The sequence below is a fragment of the Bos grunniens genome, chromosome 6, assembly GCF_055505025.1.
Source record: "Bos grunniens cultivar Pamir isolate PY7600 chromosome 6, Bosgru_T2T1.0, whole genome shotgun sequence".
NCBI lineage: Eukaryota > Metazoa > Chordata > Mammalia > Artiodactyla > Bovidae > Bos > Bos grunniens.
Window position 1 is genome coordinate 91,217,307 of NC_141170.1, and position 8,016 is coordinate 91,225,322.

At 38.2% G+C, this 8,016-nt stretch overlaps 1 long non-coding RNA gene across 1 annotated transcript; it reads left to right on the plus strand.

The window, feature by feature from the left end:
- Positions 1-220: 220 nt before the first annotated feature.
- On the plus strand, positions 221-6,580 carry LOC147370989 (uncharacterized). The gene is made up of 3 exons (XR_015165678.1): positions 221-611; positions 5,359-5,565; positions 6,155-6,580. It is a non-coding gene; the product is annotated as an uncharacterized LOC147370989 (long non-coding RNA).
- Positions 6,581-8,016: the final 1,436 nt, after the last annotated feature.

An 8,016-nucleotide genomic window follows, 5' to 3' on the forward strand; every position in this document is an offset into this window, starting at 1 on the left:
TTTCTCCCTGACATGGCCTAGACGTATGCTATTTAATTATATCCTGGCTGCAAGTTATTTACGAGGATCATATGCAAAAGCAAATATTTTGTGTGTCTTTATCTTTGTAATCGTAATCAGATCTTTTAAATTCAATACTTCTACCTGTTGGGAAGCGTAGTACAAAATAGCGGTAAAAGGAGAAAGTCCTTGGGAAAATGGCAAAGGGCCAGAAGTACCCGGCTTTGTACTGTGGACAGAAAAACATCTCCTGCCTTTGGTTATGCTCAGCACCAAGATTTAATAATAAATAAGGATGTTACTTGAGAAAACGGGTTGTGGGATAAGCACATGAGTCACTTAGAGTGCGCTGTCCTTGAAATGTTTTTACTGATTATGTGTTAACCCCGTATGCACTCTGCTGGCCGTATACTTTAAGCTCTTTGCTCCTGCTTCTATAAAAAGGCTTGACTGCAGAAATAAACTTGTCAGTCCTTGCAAGAGCCTGTCCGAGTGTCATTCTTTCAGGTTCATCGCTTCCAAGTCCTGGGGAGAAAATCCCCAACAAGTGGCGCCACGAACAGGGACTTGAAAAGAAGGCTGAACAAAGTGATGAGCCCCTGAAGAAAGAGGTAAGCAGGATGGGACAACATAGCAGTAAAATTCCTTTCATTTCTATAATGCATCATTTTTTGAGACAAAACGGTGTTAATGTTTCAAGAGATCAGTTGAACGACTGCTATCATATTTTACTGGAACAATTCATGGTTCCCAGAAGAGGAGACACTCAATCTAGACATATAGAAAAGGGTTAAAAATAATGTTTTGCAAGCATATCGGCAAGGGTTTTCTGGTCATCCATACAGGCTGTCATAGAACAAATTGAAGGACATAACATTGATTTGGAAGTAAAAACTATTCAATCTTTACATGAATATGAGCTTAAAGAACAAGATATACAAGGTGCTTTGAAATATAAGAATGTTATGCTCAATCAGACACAATCTTAGAAAAACAACTTAGAGACATATACATACAGGATATGTCAAAACTGAAGCCACTTAGAACGGAGGTCATTTCATTCAATGGACAGTCCAAATCTAAGGTTTTTCCTTCTGCTCCGCCTGTAACAACAATTGCTAACTTTGCTCGTACTAATCATTTCACTCCTCCTCGGGAGATGCCTGCTTGCACTTTCGCTTTCCCAATGCAATTTAATCAACCTGCCCAAGACCAAAATCCTTGAACTAATTTAGATTTTAGCATGTTGTCTAATTTTAAGAAAGCATGTACTCTGTATGGACCTATTTCTCCTTACTGTATAGAATTTCTCAGAGGATGGGCTGACCGTTGGATGCCATATGATTTTTTTTCAAGTAGCAAAGATGGTTTTAAATTCTCAACAATTACTGCAATGGCAAATGTGGGTTAATGATGAGGCCCGACAGCTGATGATTGACCAGCAATCTCATGGTAACCCTGCCAATTTAACCTATGATATACTCACTGGAACAAGAGCCATGGCCAATATGATTGTGCAACTAGCTAATATTACCCCTCAGATGTTACATTTCATTAAAGAAACTGCCTGCAGGGCATAAGCAAAGGTTGATAGCACTAACTCTGATGGTTCACTTGTTAAGATTATTCAAGGACATGAGGAGGAATATTCTCAATTTATAGGAAAATTAAAGGATGCAATTGAGAAATCTATTAAGGATGTGGCTCTACAAAATATTATTTTAAAACAACTTGCTTTTGAAAATGCTAATGAGGAATGTCAATCCGTGCTTAGACCAATTCGAGAGACTGGCTCTCTTATGGAATATTTGAAAGCATATAGGGATATCAGATCTAGTTCCCACAGAGCAAAATTGGCAACATTGGAAACCTTTAATGTACAAAAAGCTGCTAATGCCAAATGTTTTAACTGTGGGAAGCCCAGCCATATGAAAAAACAATGTCTCATGTCAACACAGGCCAAAAAAAATACTACTACTTCTAATAAGAAGAGACCCTCAGGAATATGTCCAAGATGTAAAAAGGGGTTCCATTGGCTGAATGAATGTCATTCTAAATTTGATAAGGATGGAAACACCTTGAACCCCGATGCACAACAAAAACAACAGGGAAACTGATAAAAGGGCCGTCCTCTAGCCCAACTACAAAAGGAAGACCTAAAGTTATGACGCTACAAGCAGCTACATCTAAGAGTGCTTGCATTGATATACCTAGTCCTTATGATATGGAACTAATAGAATTATACAACCCCCACAAAATTCCTACTGGATATTATGGCCCGATTCCACCCGGGACAATGGGACTGATTTTGGGACGTAGTAGCTGCACAATGAGAGGTTTAATGGTATTGACTGGTGTTATGGACAAAGATTGTGAAGGGGAAATACATATTATGGTAAATGTTATGAAAATGGGAAATGTATACTTACAAAAAAGGGAACATTTTGCACAATTATTACTTTTACCATATGTCAAACCAATGAAGGCATCTGATAAAGTTCGACAGGAAGGCTTTGGCAGTACCAACCTTACTGCTGCACTATTCACCTTATTAAAGGAACATCGGAAACCCATGCTTACTTTACGCATACAGGGAAAGAATTTCACAGGCATGTTAGAAACCGGAGCTAACATTTCAATCATTAGAGCTGCAAAATGGCCCCTTGATTGGGATAAGGTTATAACTCCTTCTAGACTATTAGAAGTAAATGAAGCTAATGCCACACAAACTTTTGTCAATGCATCCTATTTACAAATGTATGGCCCTAATCAAATTGTAGCTTATCTTAAACCATATATTACTAATATCCCAATCAATTTATGGGGACGGGATTTTCTTGAACAAATGAAAGCCACAATTTCTTTAAATGAACCTTTTAATGGGGGCCATTGAGTTAACACCACTGCCCCTCGATTGGGAATCTGATACCCCAGTATGGACACCTCAATGGCCCCTAACTAAAGAAAAATTGGCAACTCTTATGCAATTAGTTAATGAACAATTACAAAAAGCTCATATAGAACCTTCATTTTCCCCGTGGAATTCCTCTATTTTTGTAATAAAAAAGAAATCAGGAAAATGGCGAATGTTGATAGATTTAAGAAATGTTAATAATACCATGTTACCTATGGGGCCCTTACAACTGGGATTGCCCTCCCCTTCTTTGATACCAAAAGGATGGTCTATAGTTATTATTGACTTACAAGACTGCTTTTTTACTATACCTTTGCACCCTAAAGATAGAAAACGTTTTGCTTTTTCAATTCCTTCTATAAATCACATGGCTCCTCTTAAAAGATTTCAATGGAATGTACTACCTCAGGGAATGATGAACTCCCCTACCATTTGCCAATATCTCATATCTGTTTTATTACAACCCATTAGAGATAAATATCCTACTGCATTTATAATTCATTATATGGATGATATACTTCTCTCTATGGAATCTGAACTCTATTTACAACAGTTATATAATGAAGTTATTACTACTCTTCAAAATCATGGCCTGCTTGTAGCACCAGACAAAATTCAATGGAAAGCACCCTTTAATTATTTAGGACATGTTATGGAATAATCTAAAATCAAACCTCAAAAAAATCAAATTTCTATGCAATCTCTACACACACTGAATGATTTTCAAAAATTGCTAGGAGATATTAATTGGCTGCAGCCATCTGTTGGCATCCCCACCTATGCCTTACAAAATCTATTTAAAATTTCAAAGGGATCCCCTGACCCTAATAGCCCTAGACAACTAACAAAAAAGGGCAAAGAAGAACTGGCCTTAATGGAGAAACACATTCAACAATCTTTTTCAACTCAACTAGATTATGATCAACCAGTTTCTTTAGATATATTCCCCACTGAACATTCACCCACTGCAATTATAGCTCAACATAGCCCAATAGAATGGGTATATTTACACACTAAACAGTCTAAAAAAATTGTATCATATATTGAGAAAATAGGGCACTTAATTGTGTCAGGAAGAAGCCATATACAAACTTTGACTGGATTTGATCCATATGCAATACACATTCCCTTGACAAAAAAGGAATTGCAAATTGCCTTACAGTATAACTTGACCGTGCAAATGGCATTAAATGATTTTCAAAATGTTATCTCATTTCATTTACCGAAAGGAAAATTATAGGACTTTCTACAATGTACTAAATTCATTATAACTAATATTATTGCACCCCAGCCTATTTCCAATGCACCCACCTATTTCATTGATGGCAACAAGAAAGGCATAACAGGGATTGTCGGCCCTGATATCAAAGAGAAATTACCCACTACCTATTCTTCAGTACAAAGAGTTGAATTGTATGCTTTATATGCTCTTTTGTCGCTTCAACCATTATCCTTCAATGTATATACTGATTCCAAATACCTTGCTTCCCTTTTTCCTGATTTTGTTACAGCCTTTTTATACAATCTAGATGAAGAATTATATACTCTCTTTTCACAGACTCAAGCTTTAATTCGCTCACATACAGAACCCTTCTTTATTGCACATATACTTGCTCATTCAAGTTTACCTGGCCCTCTGGTTGCAGGAAATGATGTGTTGACAGGCTCATAGCTCCCATTTTTACATTTGCCAATGATGAACATGCTAATCTTCATACCAATGTTAACAGATTGCACTCTAAATACCATATTCCTCTCACTGAAACATGGCATATTATTAAAACCTGTGACGTCTGCACCCCTCTGCATTTACGAACTATGATTTCAGGAGTTAATCCCCGGGGGCAACAACCTAATTCCCTTTAGCAATCTGACTTCACTCACTCTCCTTAAAGAAAATTTTCTTTACTTTTTGTCTCAATAGATACATTTTCCAACTTTATCTGGACAGTACCTGTCTCTTCAGAATCCAATAAACACGCCATTTCCACACTCTTACTCACCTTCCCCATTATGGGGATTCCTTCTGTCTTGATAACAGACAATGGACCTACATTCACCTCGCATTTGTTTCATTCATTTTTGTCAGAATGAAACATCACACACATTACAAGAATACCCTATAATCCTCAGGGTCAAGACATTATTGAAAGAGCCCACCGTACCCTAAAAACTCATTTACTAAAACAGAAAGGGGAGAATATGGGAGAGGAGATACACTTCTTATCCTATGAACCTTCAATTATTATTATCTTTAACTCTTTATTCCCTAAATTTTTTAAATTTAACAAAAAATAATTCTGACACTCATGCAGATAGACATTTTGCAGAAGACAAAAACAGAAAATTAGAAATCAATACACCAATATGGTATAAGCAATTTAATCAATGGCTGCCAGGAATGTTACAACTCCTAGGCAAGGGTTATGGTCTTGTCATTGCAGATGGAGAGGAAATCTGGGTTCCCCTTCTCCATGTCCATTATCGAGAGGGACCCCAAGACTGGACTCCCTTGGGAAGTGATGAAGTTGACGCGAAAGGTCTTGTCAATGACCCTGGAGGAGCCAATGAGGAAATGCCATCGTCTGAATCCTTACCCGACATGGGCTCAAGTGAAAACATGACTCATCAGGCTGAGCAGACACTGAAGAGTACTGAAACTCCTATGACTCCAGATAAGCTGTTTCTGGCAATGCAAACTGTTCTGAAGAGCAGGAGGAACATCATAATTGCTCCTGGTTTAATAGATCAAACATTGGAGGCTTTCATAAATCTAAGACAAGTTTCTAGACTGATAAGGACATATTGCTGAATTGGTATAACAGGGGCTTATCACCCCCACGACCCAGGATTGTCGTCCCCATTGTGGGGCCAGAGCAATGGCACATTTAGAAAATTCCAGATCAAATGCAGCAACTGACTTTCCGAACACAAACACTCTGTCACTGGAATTTTACTTCTTTTTGTCTGACTAACATGCCCTATAATAGCACTGAATATCCTTGGGATGAAGTTAAGGCGCATTTGCAGGATCTCACAGATAACTCAAGTTCAGACATCAATTTGTTGAAACAACAAGCTGCTAATTTTCAAGTTAGGGTACCTAAGGAATTGTATAGCACTCAATTCTATGATACTTTAACCAAAACCCTATCGTCTCTAGACCCTAGAGCTTGGCTTTCAGGAAGCAATATTTTTATGTATGTATTAATCACCCTGCTCTTTTTGTCTTGCTTATAGGATACAGAAGTCTCTACTCAAGACTCCATGCCTCCCACAGTGGAGTCCAACTAGCAGCAGCTGCGCTTAATTTAAAAACAAAAGGAGGATATGTTGGGAAGCGTAGTACAAAATAGCAGTAAAAGGAGAAAGTCGTTGGGAAAATGGCGAAGGGCCAGAAGTACCCAGCTTTGTACTGAGGACAGAAAAACATCTCCTGCCTTTGGTTATGCTCGGCACCAAGATTTAATAATAAATAGGGATGTTACTTGAGAAAACAGGTTGTGGGATAAGCACATGAGTCACTTAGAGCGCGCTGTCCTTGAAATGTTTTTACTGATTATGTGTTAACCCCCTATGCGCTCTGCTGGCCGTATACTTTAAGCTCTTTGCTCCTGCTTCTATAAAAAGGCTTGACTGCAGAAATAAACTTGTCAGTCCTTGCAAGAGACTGTCCGAGTATCGTTCTTTCAGGTTCGTCGCTTCCAAGTCCCAGGGAGAAAATCCCCAACATCCACCTATCTGAATAAAATGGGAATGATAAGACTATGCAAAAGTACAACTAAAAACTGGTAATTAGGTGCTATATTTACAAGATGAGCTAATTTGTAACTGGAAAATGGTAAGATGATTTTGTAACTGACAGCCTTAGGATCCATAACTTGAGATACTTCTTAACAATGGAGACAACCAAAAATATAGCAAACATGAGAAGAGGTGGGTGCCTTGGGAGGCAGGAACTCATTCAAAGTAAATTTTGTTTGAAACCAGTTATTACATACTGCTAAATTGTCAGTTGGGCTTTTCAGTTTTATGTCCACATTAAGTATTGCAACTCATGTATTTTCCTCTAACTCAGAAAAAAGTAGAAAATGTCCTGACAGAAAGAACACATCCTCACCACTTAGGAGCTTAAGTGATGATTTTTCTAATGAGGAAGAGACCTTCCTTAACTTTAATGATAAAATGTAGACTTGGGGTCAGAGGATAAATGTCTTACATGGAGAGAAGTGTGATATCTATCAAAGATAAATTAGAGTTGAGTAACAGCCAGTTAGTGCAGCCTTGATAGCAAACCAGAGGGATAAGTATCTTAGCCCAAGTCAGTCGTCATCATTTTATTTAGGGGGACCCACTAAAACGGTAGCTAAGACCAACAAAGCAGTGAGACGTCATATAGTCTGTTATCCAAGAGAAAATTAATGGAATGCAAAAGATTTGTTGTCGTTCAGAAGCTAAGTTGTTTCCGACTCATTGTGACCCCGTGGACTGCAGCACATCAGGGTCCTCCATCCTCCACCGTCTCCAGGAATTTTCTTAAATTCATGTCAATTTGAGTTTGTGATGCTATTTTGATAAGCATCTCATCCTCTGCCATCCCCTTCTCCTTTTACCTTCAATCCTTTCCAGCATTAGGGTCTTTTCCAATAAGTTGGCTCTTTGCATCAGGTGGCCAAAGTATTAGAGCTTCAACTTCAGCATCAGTCTTTTGAATGAATATTCAGGGCTGATTTCTTTAGGATTCAGGATTTAGGATCTCCTTGCAGCCCAAGGGACTCTTCATGAGTCTTCTGCAGCACCACAATTCAAAAGCATCAATTCTTCGGCACTCAGCCTTCTTTATGGTCCAACTCTCACATCCGTAAATGACTACTAGAAAAACCATAGCTTTGACTATACAGACCGTTGACAGCAAAGTAATATCTCTGATTTTTAATAAACTGTCAAGGTTTGTCATAGCTTTCCTTCCAAGGAGCAAGTGTGTTTTAATTTTATGATTGCAGTCACCATCTGCAGTGATTTTGGAACCCAAGAAAACAAAATCTGTCATTGCTCCCACTTTTCCCCCTTCTATTTGCCATTAAGTAATGAGACCAGAAACC